Raw genomic sequence first — 15897 nt, 5'->3', positions numbered from 1 at the left:
AAATTACCATAGTTCTCTGTTCTTCTAGCCTGCAATCATTCATTGCCTCTACAAATATCAACTTGTCTTCCACCTGGCTAATCATGTAAATAACCCCAATCTTTATAATGCTTTCTTCTAGTTAGCCTGTGTGCTGTTTTCTTTGGATATTTCTAGCTGTGATCCCCGAAAAGCTCCCTGAACACCAGCAAGCCCTTCTCCAATCCTGAGCCTAATGGGAACTTGAACTGCCATGAACCTATGGCTCTCTTCTCTGCATTAGTGTAGACCCCTGTATGTAAGTGCGCTGATTCCTCAGTTTCTCTATTCTGATTTCCTCTTCCCTGGAGGGAAATGAATATTCCATGGAACAGGAGGTAAACTGTGAGAAAGGCTAACCCTTCTTAACTTCAGAGCCACCTCCATATAAAACCTAGGAGAAAATATTTTTTCATAATTTTTAAAGGGAATAAGGGTGAGGAGGAAGCAAAATTGCCTACTTCATTTACTCTTTTGTTTAACAACCATTTATTGCTTTGGAATTTCCTCTGAGTCTCAATGGCTTAATTATTTTAATCTTGGATAAGAAAATAGTCCTTTATTTTATCCATCTTCTTTCCATTCCAGTGTATTCTAGTTTCTCAAACCATTTATTTTTCCCATGATTTTTGACTTTGCTAGTTGATAAAATGCGCCCTAGAAAATTCTAATCATTTTTAAGTCTGAAATATCATCTCCCAAAGGATTCAGACCATTCTATGCACAGCTAATTTTGTCAGAAATTTGAAGCATGTATCATTTTCTTAGCAATAAGCAAATTCCTTCTTGATCACTTTTAAGATGGTTTCACTATTGTAAGTGTTGGCCAGCAGGTATGTGGTAAAGTTGCATCTAACTTATTCATAAATTCAAAAAATATAAATTTGTACTTACTTAAATCAATATGCATTCCTTCAGTTAGAAAGTTGCTAAGTTTCCTTCCAGTACCACAAACTCAACATGTAGATTGTACACACATCCTGTGATTATTCTAGCAGGCTATTTGCCTAAAGGATTTTACTAGATAATGACAAAATACAATGGATGGAATTCAGAGGTAGATAAAACTAAGGTTATTACTGTTCAAAATGATTTTTCCAGCTGTTTTAATACATGTTTTCAAGGAGACAATAATTAAAACATTGAGATAATAGTGTACAAAAAGTCATATTGCATTATTAATATATTAATAAAAAACTTTCAAATGCATGAAAAGTAAATACAAATAAATGGTCTTGAAATAATTAACTTTGAACTGAAATAAGATTAGCTGGCAAATCCATATCCAGTTCCAAAATTTTAAAATAGAAAAATATGAAGAGTAGCTGGTCACAGTGGCTCCTGCCTGTAATCCCACCTACTTGTGAGACTGAGATCTGAGGATTGTTGTTCAAAGCCAGCCCTGGCACTAAAGACTGTGAGACTCTTATCTCCAATTAACCACTAGAAAACCAGAAGTGGTGCTATGGCTCAAAGGTTAGGGTGGTAGCCTTGAGCTGAAGAGCTCAGGGACAATGCCCAGGCCAAGAGTTCAAGCCCCATGACCAACGCACGCACACACACACACACACACACACACACACACACACACATATGTTAATTAAAGGATATTCTAAACATGGCACTGGAGACAGGAAAACTAACAAAATGTAGTACAATGCAATACAAAATACATTTCAGAAAACTAAGTTTTCTACGTGGTATATATGATACGATATTTAGTTTGAGATAGGTATTTCTAAATATAAGGGCTTATTTGTCTTTGTACAAAAACTAAAAAACAAAAAAAGCCTGGAGCTATAAAGCTACTGCTAGGCTTTTAAGTCTCAGAGGCATTTTGTTCTATTTTACTCTTCCACCAGACCTAAGTTAAAAGGGCGCAGCACAAATCTTGGCAGCTTCAAATGTTCTGTCTAGTGTTCCTGAGGTGCCATCTGGCACAGGAATCTCAACTGCAGACAGCATTTAATGACCACCCTAGCTGACAGCTATTACAGATGTGTCGTTACTGTCGCACAACCCATGAGCAGTTCTAACTAGAAGGAGGATAGTCACAAACCTCAACAGGGCTGTGTTGTTTTCAATTCCAAAAGCCTTTTAAGAATGTGATATTTAGCAAAAGTAAGCACACTGGTTAACAAAGCTGGAACATGACCTCATCCATAATGAAACAGTCAATGAAAATAAAAGGCACAGAGCAGATAGCACATTCAGGTTCTGAGCTGCTCTGCTGCAAGATTGCTTTGCTGGAAGCTATGAACAATTTATTTTCTCATGAGCTAAACCAGAAAACAGCATTGTTTTGAACTTTAAACAAAATGAAGATGTATGTCAAACTAGACAAAAACATGTTTTTATAAACCTTTTATATCACCAGGATTTAAATAGGCAAGAAGTAGAAAAGAACCTGAAAGAAAGATGAAAAGAGAGTGAACAATTCATCATACAAATATAGTGTGATGTTGAGAACTGTAGAAATTATTCTTAGAGGTTAGGCTCTTCTAAAAATAAGTAAAATAACTAGAATGACACTATGTTCACAATCTAAGTGGGTCAAAGAACTTGACAATGACTCATTTCAACATAAACTCAGAAAGAAGTAACTGGAGTCTCACATAGAGAACTATTATGTTCCAGTTTGGAGCAGTTCACTACTTCACATTCATGGAGAAAAGAAAGAAAGGGAAAAAAAAACTTTAATTAATAGTTTTAAGAAAATAACCAAACTACATAGGTTAATAATTAAAACAAAAAAGTGACCTTTTGTGCCACTGTCTACCTACATAATACACCACAAAATTATATTTAAATACCATAAGGATAGTAATGAAGAGAAGAACAGAAGAGAATGCAGTCCAAAATTCTATATAGATCTTACAAAACTAAGGAGAGCAAAGGAAGAATGTACTGGAAGAGATGGGTAATAATGTTGAAAGGACTGATGTTACAACTTTGTTGTAGCAACTCCTTTGCTCAACTACTTGCAGACATTAAAATTTTAAAAACTTTTTTTTTACCAGTCATGGGTCTGAGCACTGCCGGACTTTTCTCAAAGCCAGAGCTCTACCACTTGAGCCACAGCACCACTTCTAGCTTTTTTTTTCCTTTTCTATGTATGTGTTACTGAGGAATTGAACCTGGGTCTTCATGCATACTAGGCAAGCACTCTACTACTATGCCTAACTCCAGGCCCAAATTTTAAGAACTTTAAGACTCTAAAAAACTAAATACAAATAAGTATGCTAAACGGGTAATATATGTAGCTATTATAAATTATCTATGTCTAAATCTCAACTTTCACTGAGGACACTAAAGCAAAATTGATCAAGAGTTTATCGCAAGCCTGAATTTCATAGTAAGATCTTGTCTCATAAAGCCAAAAAATTAGATTGTGTTCATGAAATTGTCACACAGATACAATTTACTATGCCCTATTAATGTACACAAAACACTTTTAAAAGAAAGAAAAGGTGAAAGATAACTAACTTAGCCAGTATAAAATAAACCATATCATTTCAAGTATGAAGAATAGTATGGTTTATTAGTTATTCTTTAGAACATAGTTGTCTGTATGACATACATGTGCTAAGTACTAGATCTATTGAGAAGATAAAGAAGAAGTAAGGGAAAGAAAGAGAAGGAAGGGACTTGAGGGAGAGAGAGAAGAAGGAGAGAGAGAGAGAGAGAGAGAGAGAGAGAGAGAGAGACCCACCTAAGTGCACCTTTCCTCAAGGAACACTGTTAAAAGATACATCAAAACATTGTCTAATCACATCGATAACATGGATGCATTGAATTATCCATCTTTTCTGATTTTATCGCATTTTACCTAATGCTGTGTGGGTTTGTAAGAGGGTTACTCACAAAGCTATGGCATTGGTCAAAAAATGGAATGAGACCACAGAAGATAAATACTTTCTAACCAATATAAGAAATTATGCTTCAGCATAATTTCCTTCTTCAGGAAAGAAGGAAGGAAGGAAGGAAGGAAGGAAGGAAGGAAGGAAGGAAGGAAGGAAGGAAGGAAGGAAGAGAGGAAGGGAGGAAGGAAGAGAGGAAGGGAGGGAGGGAGAGAGAGAGGGAGGAAAGCAGGGAGTCAGGCAGGAAAACAAAATGAAGATTTATGTCATATTAGATAATAACATTTTATATAAGCATTTTATATAAGCATTTTTATATAAACAAGATTTAAATAGGCAAAAAGTAGGAAAGGACTCAAAGTAAAGCTTAAATGAGAGTGAGCAAGTCATGGCACAACTGTAGTGAAGGAAGGAAACAATCTCAGGAAGGCCTACATTTAGCTTACCTGTAGCCCAAATCTTAGCAGTACTTCCCCTGCTATTGTTTAACAAGAAAATAGTGTCTGGACTAAAGATGTAATTTAGGGACACAGGATTTGCCCAGTATTGCTGAGGTCCTGGGTTTGATCCCCAGCACCACTTTAAAAAAATCAGTACCACTTTATAACACAGCCTTTGATACCTTAGTTCCTTCTATGTCAATTCTCTTCATAGAAACCATAATAATCCTTTTACTATTTAAAACTGATTATTTTTAAAGCAAATTGTTTTTAAAATGCATTTATATGCTATTTTGTTATTGTTTGTATACAGTGTTTGACCACTGAATAATAAACTCTGCATTTTCAAATAAGATATACAGGAGCCATATTAGTCTTACCATACCCTCAACAGTAGCTTATCTTCTACCCATCAATTTTTATTTTCCACTATCTTCTTCATCCCAGCTATAGTAATTGCCTCACTTCACGAAATGCATCTCAATATAACAACTATTGAACAGCTTAAGAAAAATAATGTGTAATTCCATTAATTGTTCTCTCCTTTGCATAGATTGTTTACTTTCCACAATCACCACATGGAAATGCCCAGACGATTTTCATGACCCTGTCATAAAAGACTGGCAACAGTCCTCCTGCAAAAAAAAAAAATCCTGAGATATGGTGTCATTTGAAAAACAAACACTTTTTAAAAATTTTGCATACTTGCAATCAATGCCAAGTGTGTTTTATAGCTATTTTGAATAAGTCACACCTTTCAGGAAATGAAGAGGATATAGTACCTTTCAACCCACCAGAATTTTGTTCTTAGACATAAGTCATACTCAAAATACATGTTTAATCTTTAAACACCTTCATATCTAAAAATATATGTTTAAAACCCCAACTTCAAGCTGGAAGTTTAGATCAGGAGAAGAACTTGAGTCCTGTCCCTGGAACTATCAGCAAAAACAAAATGATATCAGCGATGCTACTTTTGAGTGCATGGCAGGCTCTGATATGACCTATGATGGATTCAACTAGAAGATCAATTTTCACTGGTATCCTGTTCTCCAAAGAAAAATGGACAGAAGGAAAAGTGACCAGATTCTTCGGGTCAGAACACCTGCAATGTCAGGAGGCCTTTTTTCAATAGATAGAGATTACTTTCAGGAAACTGGTACATATGATGCTGGAATGGATATTTGGGGTGGAGAAAACCTAGAAATTTCCTTTAGGATTTGTCAGTGTGGAGGAACTTTGGAAATAGATTCGTGCTCACATGTTGGGCATGTGTTTCGGAAAGCTACACCTTACACATTCCCAGGTGGGACTAGGCAGATTATCAATAAAAATAATAGATGACTTGCAGAAATGTGGATGGATGAATTCAAGAATTTCTTCTATATAATTTCTCAGGTGTTACCTGGATTATGGCGATATATCATCAAGACTTGGTCTGAGACACAAACTACAGTGCAAACCTTTCTCTTGGTATCTAGAAAACATTTACCCTGATTCTCAAATTCCACATCATTATTTCTCACTGGGAGAGATACGAAATGTGGAAACCAATCAATATCTAGATAACATGGCTAGAAAACAGAATGAAAAAGTTGGAATCTTAAATTGTCATGGTATGAGAGGTAATCAGGTTTTCTCTTATACTGCCAATAAAGAAATTAGAACAGATGACCTTTATTTGGATGTTTCCAAACTTAATGGCCCAGTTACCATGCTTAAATGCCACCACCTAAAAGGCAACCAACTCTGGGAGTATGACCCAGTGAAATTAACCCTGCAGCATGTGAACAGCAATCAGTGCTTGGATAAAGCCACAAAAGAAGACAGCAAGGTGCCCAGCATGAGAGACTGCAATGGAAGCCGGTCCCAACAGTGGCTTCTTTGAAACCCTTCCAGAAATATTCTGTGACCCAATTCACAAAAACAAAAAAGAAAAAGAAAAGAAGGATTGACTGGGCTACCTCAGGTCCCGTCCGGCGGGACGTCAACTAGGGCCAAGAACCTACAGGGAGGAATGAAAGGGACAGGAGACACGAAGAAGGCAGCAAGACAAGCGTTCTGATCAAGCTGCGAATTTTATTTTTCACACAAGGGCTTATATGCCTCTTCAGGAGAGGCAAGAGGGGGTTGGGGTACTGCTCAGGGTAGGAGGTCAGGTGGTAGGATGTTTACATATCAATACAAGCAGGCAAGAGTTGCTTAGTGACCTTAGGGCAAGGAACTATGCAGGCACATTCTTATGCTAAGAATTCAGGGAAGGGGAGAATGTCTCGGACAACCTCAGCATACATTTCTGCCACATTCTTAAGTAGCAAAAAAGGAAAAATACTTTCCTCTTCTGCAGGATGTAAGGTTTATCAGCCATTAAACTCAGACTAGTGGTGAATCAGATGTCCTGTCCAAGGATGTGAAAATGCATAGTAATGAGTCTGTGCACAATGATGTTTACAAGGTTGAAAGAGACTTTCATCAAGAGTCATGGGAAAGAAGATTCAGACAAACAATGGACAAAATATACTTTCTAGAAAGCTGCACCTTCTATGGTTTGCTTGCACATCATTAATTTCTGCTGAGTGTGCTATCATGAAGAGATTTCCAAGATTTTTTCCTAATTAGGACTGGTAGCCAGTATATTAAATATTGATATAAAAACAAATGAGAAAGGACCAGATTCAGAATCATGAAAACAACATTTTTACAACAATAAAAAGTTATGTTAAACAGGGTTTAAAAGAAAAAAAACAAAATGATCTCATTACATTAAGAATGAAGTACGTGCACGCGCGCATGTGTGTGTGTGTGTGTGTGTGTGTGTGTGTGTGTGTGTGTGTGTGTGTGTGTATCAGGGGAATTCTTTAGTATCTACTTGTGCCACAGCTGTACTTTGGAATCTCTTTGTGGTTCACAGGTGGTAATATTATTAGTAGAAATTTAGGAAATACAAGAAAGAAAGAAAATCTGAGAAGTTACATTGGAATGAATGAGGAGCAGCTATCTATTTCTCCTGAGAGTCTATTTTGTAAACAACTACTTAGAAGTTTGTTTCCTGCTTTTACTGGGTAGTGAAAAGTATGATATACCAATAATAAATTTCTATTTGGAACACCAAAACATACTCCTCTCTACATACATAAACTATAAAGGATTAGTGAGATCTTTAACAAGACAAAGTGTGTAACTCACTTAGATGTTGGTGTGGTGTTTTTGAATCTTTGTTCTTAACTATCAGAGAGTAAGTTATCCTGTTTGTAAAAGTATGCTATTAAAATGAATAGGGTAGAACAAGGATGAATGCGACTAAAGGTTATTCACATATTTGCAAATAGAACAAGAAAATTATTGAAGCTGTTGCACAATAGGGATAGATATAAGGAAGAACAATAAATAAAGGGGTAAATTTGATCAAGACAAATGTTATTCATGTATGTACATGTCACAATAAAATACTACGTTTCTTTCTTCTACTTCTCTCACTGCCCCCAACCTGTCGTGGGGCTTGATATGTGCTTGGGCACTGTCCAGACTCAAGGCCAGTGCTCTACCTGAGCAAGAGTGTCACTTTTAAGTTTTCGAAGTAGATTACTGAGAGTCCCATGGAATTTCCTGCCTAGGCTGGCTTCAAATCATAATCCTCACATCTCAGCCTCCTGAGTAGCTAGAATACAGGCTTGAACCAACAACAATGCCCTGCTGAAGCACTCCCTTTCTTGTACTACAAATGTATGCTATTAAGAAAGAAGCTAAAATAATTAATAAACTATATTATTAGGAAACATTAAGAGTAGCATTGTTTGGAAATGCAGGTTTGGTAAGAAAGAGTTTAAATGGTGTCCATGAAGCAAACTTAGGAGAGATATGTGGTTGTTATAGAGATTCTTCCTTGATACCTAGTTTTAGTCTGGCAATTGAAATTGAAAAATAGCTGTTATGTCAATTAATGAGATATATGTAGATATTAATGGCTGAATATAAATATCTGGCACATGCTTCACTGGGAAAGCCAAAATTTTGAAAAATTTTGAATATGAATAATAGTTGGAATGAGCAGCCACCTCTACTTAGCCCCACTACTGTTTGAGGTGGCCCCACTACTGTTTGAAATGACTCATTGTATGCAAATGTCAGATATAAGGATTCTCACAAACAGGTGAACAGAATAAGATTATGAAAACTCTGTTCTGACTCGGTTATGAAGACAAATCACATAGAAGTTTGCTTATAGACACCGATTTGTGGAGAATAACCATTAAAACCTGCCTGCCTATCCCTTTATTTTCAGTTCATTTTATTTTCTTAAAGGATTTCTAACAGAATCAACTTTACTCAGTTGGTTGTATTCTAGAAACAAGCATTACTTGCCCTTCCATTTTGTGTTCCTCTGTAATGCACAGAGGAACATTTGAATTTGGAATGACTAATTTGGCTAGGTTCGAATAAATTTCAATTTTTGAGGAAAAACAAACATTGAAAAGAAAAGTCCAAATATATTTAAGAAACTAGTTCTTTACTGAATCATTCAGTGAGGCACATATGCAAATATATGAATGTTATAAGAAAGATACAAGTTTCTGCTCTTGTAGTTCAACATCTTCACTATTAAAATGTCCTGAATAAAGGTTGCACATTTCACACTCTGGCTCATTTTCACACCTTCAGAAAACAATAAAGTAAAATTCTGTAATCAGCTGCTGGTCTATGTGAATCTCATCTCATTTGCTGGTGAGAAACCCTTCTCTTCACCTCATTCAATCTTCTTTCACACAAAGAAGCAAGAGTTTCAGTGATTCATAATCCTTTCATAAATGTTAATAGATTTTGACTTGCTTGAGAAACATAACATTTGATAGCTGCTTTTCTGAGCACAATTAAATTCATGCATGTGATGATGTAAAGGGCATTTCCTCTCTACATAGCGTTCCTAAGGTGAATTTCTTTGCTAATGTTCAGTGTTTCCTTCAAGGGACAATCAGTGAATATTTTGGAAGAATACTCCTGTTAAAAGCTTTCTGTAACTTGCAACAGTCTCAGAGATTTCTCATGCATATTTTTGTAGTTATTCACATTGAGGCCACTAAAATGAATCTATCTTAATCTTAGTAAGAAGTATCATGTCAGTGCAATATCATTTTGGTCAGAGATTTTCAAAACAAATCAATGTCATCAACCTCATATTTTTTTTTCCAGTGTAGTCAAAACCTTCAATGTAGTCAACACCATACTATGCTATTCTTATGGAGCACATAAGGAAAAAAATTTAAAACCCCATAAAATCCAAGCATAAAAGTGTCACACCCTGGGTAAAATATATTCAGAATAGCAAAACAATAAGGATATATTTTCTGGAATTGAATATGTGTTTAATGACCCAGGAATCAGAGATGCTTAGTTGTCTGATTTGAAATGCTAAGCCAGGAGTAGTGTTAAAATTAGAGTTTGAAATAGTTCTGTTATCAATGACAACTTACATAGCAACATTGCTTATGTGGATGTATAGGCGATTAAAATATTTATTTTGCCAGTGGGTAGGATTTTTATTCCTGATGTTTTCATTTTAGTAAGAATAGTAATCTTGCCATTCTGCCTTTGGGTATAGTAAAATCCTTCCAAGTAAAAGAGAATCAATCAGATGATCTAGCAACAAATTAAACACTATGGAGAGAAGCATTCCTACATGTGAAATTTCTTATCTCTCAAGCCCACTTAGCTGTCTTTTGTTTTGCTTGTTTCAATATTCCACTCATGTTAATATTTAATATGCATTGTGGTTATTTTATTTTAAGGGATGGTCCTATCTAAATTTTAACATAGGGAGCAGAAAATCTGTCCTCTACTTATAGAAGAAAAGAATTATAAAACTCTACCCAAATTCATTTCTTTTGACTTTAAATGTATATCTTTCTGGCATTAGTGATTTGTTTATTCTTATTACTGGTGAAGATTACTTTTAGTTGTTGAAATTTCAAAATACATGCAGACTCATACATTCATTTACTGCTTATGTTAAATGACCTTTGGACAGCATAGGGCATTTATTCATACTTCATATAATTATAATGTGTGTAGGTGTTTTTAATCAAAACATGGTGGGTTTTAGTAAATAAAATTTTCCATTTTCATATATATAATTTATGGGTTAAATAGTTTTATCTCTATTTTAATATATTATACATTATCTTTTTATTACATAAATTCTTCCATCAAGCCTTAATATGCTTCATCATATAATCATGTGGTTATTTATATCTATTTTATTTGGGGCCAGGAGTGTGGCCTAGTGGTAGAATGTTTGCCTAGCATGCAAGAAGCCTTGGGTTCAATTCCTCTGTAAAAGGTACACAGTATACAGAAAGAGCCAGAAGTGGTGCTGTGTCTCAAATGGTAGAGCACTAACCTTGAAAAATCTCAAGAATAATTTGTAGGCCCCGATTTCAAGCCCCAGGACTGGCAAAAAATAACCTTATTTGATTGTAAATGGAATTACAGAGGGGTTACAGTTATATAAATAACGAAGTGAGTAGATTTCTTTTCAGTGTTACCTTCTCCCTCATTTTCTTCCACTTCCCATCTTTCTTATTTTTTAATAACTTTTTCATAAAGATTTAGAAAAATAGCATTTAGACAAAGAAATATAGTAACAGGATACTGAGTTGGGCCTCCATTAAATATAAATATGTCTAAATGAGTATATTAAAACTATTTCTCCAGGCCAGGCCCGGTGGCTCACATCTGTAATCTTGGCTTCTCAAGAGACTGAGATCTGAGGATCACAGTTCAAAGCCAGCCAGGGCACTAAAGACCATGAGACTCTTATCTCCAATTAACCACTAAAAAACTGAAAGTGGCAATATGACTCAAGGGTAGGGTAGTAGCCTTGAGCCAAAGAGCTCAGGGACAGTGCCCAGGCCCAGAGTTCAAGTCCTATAAGCGACAAAAATAAGAAGAAAAAAGAAAGAAAAAATGTACAGCATATCCATTTGCTGATAAACTATTTTGATGGCAGAGTAGAGAGCATGAGACAGTGCCTCATAGAGGCTAAGAATGAAAGACCAGACCTAACTACAAAGAACAGAATTCACATACAACTTTTTGGCTCTCTCATAATTGATTGGGGTATTGCCCATAAATGGAATGATGGGAGATGGGTTGTAAAGGGAGACATAGACTGAAGAAGGGGGGTCTGAGCAGGGAATCACTTAAGAAATAATGATTGTGCCCTGAAAAGGAGGCTATTAATTTCAACTATCATCTAGAGCCACCTAGAAACAAGACAGCCACAATCCCACCAAATTAAATTACGTTCCCACTTTTTACCTTATTCTTGACTCTATCCAGATCCTACACAGAATGATAATGGATGATGACTCTCTTCCTGAAAAAATAAATAAGCATCATTTTCTGTGCCATTTTTTAGGTTCATTTGAGATGTCAATTAGCACAAAAATGTATTTCTAAAGTGAGATATTATGATACTGTTTGTTTTGATAATGGGTATTATTCAATTTCATATTTGAAGAAAATTGAAATGTTTACAAGAGATTGAGAGTGATTCCAAGAATGATGACAGAATGAGTTTAGGGCCTTCTATACTAACACATCAGTTGAAATCTTAAAAAATGTAAAAAGTTTAAAGAAATATTCTGAAGTTCTATTTTACACTTGATCTTAGCCAAAAGGCCGAGAAGCGATTGAAGTCCTATTTTAAAACTTTGTATGCCAGGTTGCTTACTGTGTTCGTGGGTTTGTTTACACAGTATTATGACATATGGCTAAATAGTTATAAGTGTGCTATTTGAATGTACCTTTTGATGTGGTTATTTATATGACAGCTAAATACACTCCTGCCACTTGGTAGAACAATGGTAAAAGTATAATAAATACGTACATTGGGATTTCCCATGACAAAATTTCCTTCACAGCAGATTTAGTAAATATGTAAATAAAGTTTTAACAATGCTTGGTGGAGTGTTAAAATTAATTCAGAGTGCCTGTGCTTAATGCTAATTTGTGCCAGAAACTTGAACCATATGTCACGCCATTGGTAGTTTCCAAGTTTACTTGCAATCAGCTTGAAAGCCTCAATAAAAATAAATGAGAAACATAGGAACATCTTTGTTCATCTCCCAGAAATTAAATTTTATTAATATGGTGTGTATTATGATTTCATTTGTCTGGGACAGTAGGAGTCAGAGCTGAAGTCTGAAAATTTTAATCCCCAAATGATACTAATATGTGAAAGATGTTGGGAACTTTTGTAATAAGCATTCATAGTTGTTTTAAAATGCTCCCACTCATCTATAGTAAGAACAATGTCCTAGTCAATAGTGAAATTGGTAATACTGTAATGGAAAAAATATATATTTATCTCTGCTATTAATAAAGTGATACTATAGAGTGATTTGAATTTCTGTTAGAAGAATTAGTCTCTTCTGAAATGTAGGTCAATAGTAGCTAGGTCCATTTTTATCTGAAAATTCAATCCCCACTTGCCCTTGACTATAGCAACAACAGAGGCCATTCACTATTTGACATAAATAACGTTGACCTTTATGTTTTAAATCTATGGCTTATTAGCTACTTTTTATCAGAGGAGCTCCTTAACAAAATATAAATTGGAAATACAATTCTTGAAAAACATTTTTAGAGACACTGACTAGACTAGAATCTGAACTGTGGGCCTGCAGAGTTGACTCCAAACAAATCAACCCAGAGGATCTAAATGCAGCCAGAATGTTATCATATTTGTCTTAATAACATTCTAAAAATGTGTTCATGCATCCCCTTTCAATAAAAAAGCCTAATTCTCTGAGGTGATGGTGGTTTATGGCTATTTATACATCTATTTAATGAATTATTGGGGAGTGGATAGTGAAATCTGAATCATAGCCAATGTATTATGAAATTATTTACAATTAGCCTTTTATCAATCTCACCATATTCACAATGCTTGAGATTAGACAGTACAAACCTAATACTTCTGCCTCATGAAATGAGTTTAGACTAGTTATAATTGGACACTGGAAAGTTCCTTACTGAAAACAAACAAGAATGTTTCACATATCCACCAATAAAAGCAAGGGGAAATATTGTAGAAAGGGATTTAGTAGATTGTTCCAGTGTCTGAAAAGGAGCATAGGTTAGTCATTCAACTAAACTGTGGCTGAGGTTTTCACTTGCTGATATAATCAAATCCAAGATTCTGAAGAGCTATACATTCTAAGGAGGTGTTTTCCAAACATTTCTTCACAAAACTTACAGTGAAATACTTTACATTATGCAAGTGTAAACATGCAAAAATAAATGAACAAAATTTCATGAAATAGTCCACCTAATAACTAGATAATATGTATTCAGACATTATTTTTTTAATCTTTGATAACCTATTTGGTTCCATAATACTTCAGCAAAAGCTGAGTCTCTGCAGTTTAATGATTCCTAAAATCATTGCCTCATAGAAGCTTAGGTGAAACTAAAATCAACGTTTATCACTTCCCACACTTGAATGATTCCTTTCAGAGTCAACCTTTATACTACATTTTTCACTGATGCCTTTGCTCATACTTTTAATGTAAAACTAGCTGCAATTTCATCTATAAAACTTGCTTTGCATTCATGCTTTCATTCTTCTTTCAGTTCTGTTCATGAGATACACTCTTCTTTACTTGTCAGATGCCTTTCTACCTATTTTTATGGCTCTTGCTACCCTTTTTTTTTTCTTCCTGGATCGATGTTCTTGCATTTGCTTCCTAAGATCAATGTTTTTCAGTGTTTTGCCAGCATGGATTCTGGAAACACTTCCTTTGTAGAGAAAACAGGTCTCAGCACCAGAAAGTTATTATGTTTGGTTACATAGAAAAACTCCTTCAAAGATATTCTTAGACTATACAGTGCTGCTGTTTAAGATGTACAAAAAAGCAAAGAAATATTAACACATTATCATCTTTAGACAATTTTGAACATACTGTATATATATGCAAAAGAGTAGGAAGAACTGAATAATTAACACCCCTCTGCTTTCACCTAGGTTAACTCATTACAAACAATTTATTTCATTTCTTCTGAACCACCATGACAGACTTTAGATATTTCAATACTCATCTCTAGGGAACAGTGCTATTGATCTAGGTAACCCTAAACTTAATATTATTACTATACTCATTAAGGTAATATTGATAAGTAATTGTAGAGTATTATAAAGACCTATTCAAGAAAATTCTTGGTTACATTCAATTAAATTTTATTGGAAAACTCAGACTCCTATATTATGTCTATTTGTAATGTCTGTAGTTTCTTTTATACTGAATTTATATCTTAGTATTTTTGATCATCTGATAAAGTTGCTCTTTTAAAATACAAAGTTTAATCATTTGGTTAAGTAAAATTAATCTAATTTCTCCTTAATACAACACCTTTCTTTAATAACTAACATAATATAATCTTTCAAGTCATAGTCTGCAGCCAAGGAAATCTTCAGATCTCCATGTAGATTTAGTCAATGATTTCAAAATCCATCTTAGTGTATTGCACACTCCTTTCCCACATTCCATAGATCCCCTTTCTTGCCTATAGTTTTAACAAATAACTATATGAAGTAATGCATTCATTCTCAATTCACCACATTCACTCATTATCATAATTACTCATTTACACATAAAAACTATCCCAATTTTTTTTAGGGAAAAAGGAGGGGGAGAGGTGGACATTGTCTGAAGACTGCTACTGGAGAGATGGCTACTGGAGGGGGAGGAAAAGGAGCAAGGAAGCAGCCAGCCAGCCAAGAGGACCACGGATGGATAGGGAAAAAAAAAAAACAACAACCAGGAAGAACCAACACAATGAAAATGGCTATACTGCCAAAACTGATATACAAATTCAATGCAATCCCCATCAAAATCCCAAAGACATTCTTTACTGAAATAAAAGATACAGTCCAAAGGTTCATATGGAACAAGAAAAGACCTAGAATACCCAAGACAATTTTAGACAAAAGAGCAATGCTGGTGGTATTACAATACCAGACTTCAAACTCTACTATACAGCCATAATAACAAAAACACAAGGTATTGGCACAAAAATATACCAGAAGATGAATTGAACAGAATAAAAGACCCAGAAATAGAACCACATTACTATAGTCAACTTGTATTTGACAAAGGAGACAAAGATATACAGTGGAACAAACACAGTCTATTCAATTATTGGTATTGGCAAAACTGGGCAGGCACAAGCAGAAAGCTAAAAATTGACCCTAGCCTTTCACCATGCACAACCATTAACTCAACACGGATAAAACACCTCTATGTCAGACAGGAAACCTTGAAACTGCTACACAATAGAGTAGGAGAGACACTGGAACTCATAGGCACAGGCAAAAGATTCCTGAACAGAATCCCAGGGTCACAACAGATTGGAGAGAGATTCAATAAATGGGACTACATAAAAATAAAAAGTTTCTGCACAAATAAAAGCATAGCCAGAAAAGTAGAGAGACAGCCAATCAACTGGGAAAAGATATTTACCAATAATACATCTGACAAATGCTTAATATTCAGTATCTACAGGGAACTCAGAAACTAATC

General features: G+C 35.0%; 2 pseudogenes; one reads left to right on the top strand and one right to left on the bottom strand.

The window, feature by feature from the left end:
* Window positions 1-3415: 3415 nt before the first annotated feature.
* On the top strand, window positions 3416-6206 carry LOC150063485 (polypeptide N-acetylgalactosaminyltransferase 1 pseudogene; annotated as a pseudogene).
* Window positions 6207-11873: 5667 nt separating this feature from the next.
* On the bottom strand, window positions 11874-12007 carry LOC150063484 (U2 spliceosomal RNA; annotated as a pseudogene).
* Window positions 12008-15897: the final 3890 nt, after the last annotated feature.

Source organism: Megascapheus bottae, chromosome 5 (genome assembly GCF_031878675.1).
Source record: "Megascapheus bottae isolate mThoBot1 chromosome 5, mThoBot2.hap1, whole genome shotgun sequence".
Classification (NCBI taxonomy): domain Eukaryota; kingdom Metazoa; phylum Chordata; class Mammalia; order Rodentia; family Geomyidae; genus Megascapheus; species Megascapheus bottae.
Note: the sequence above shows the minus strand (reverse complement) of the source record. Positions and strands in the feature narration are given on the sequence as shown.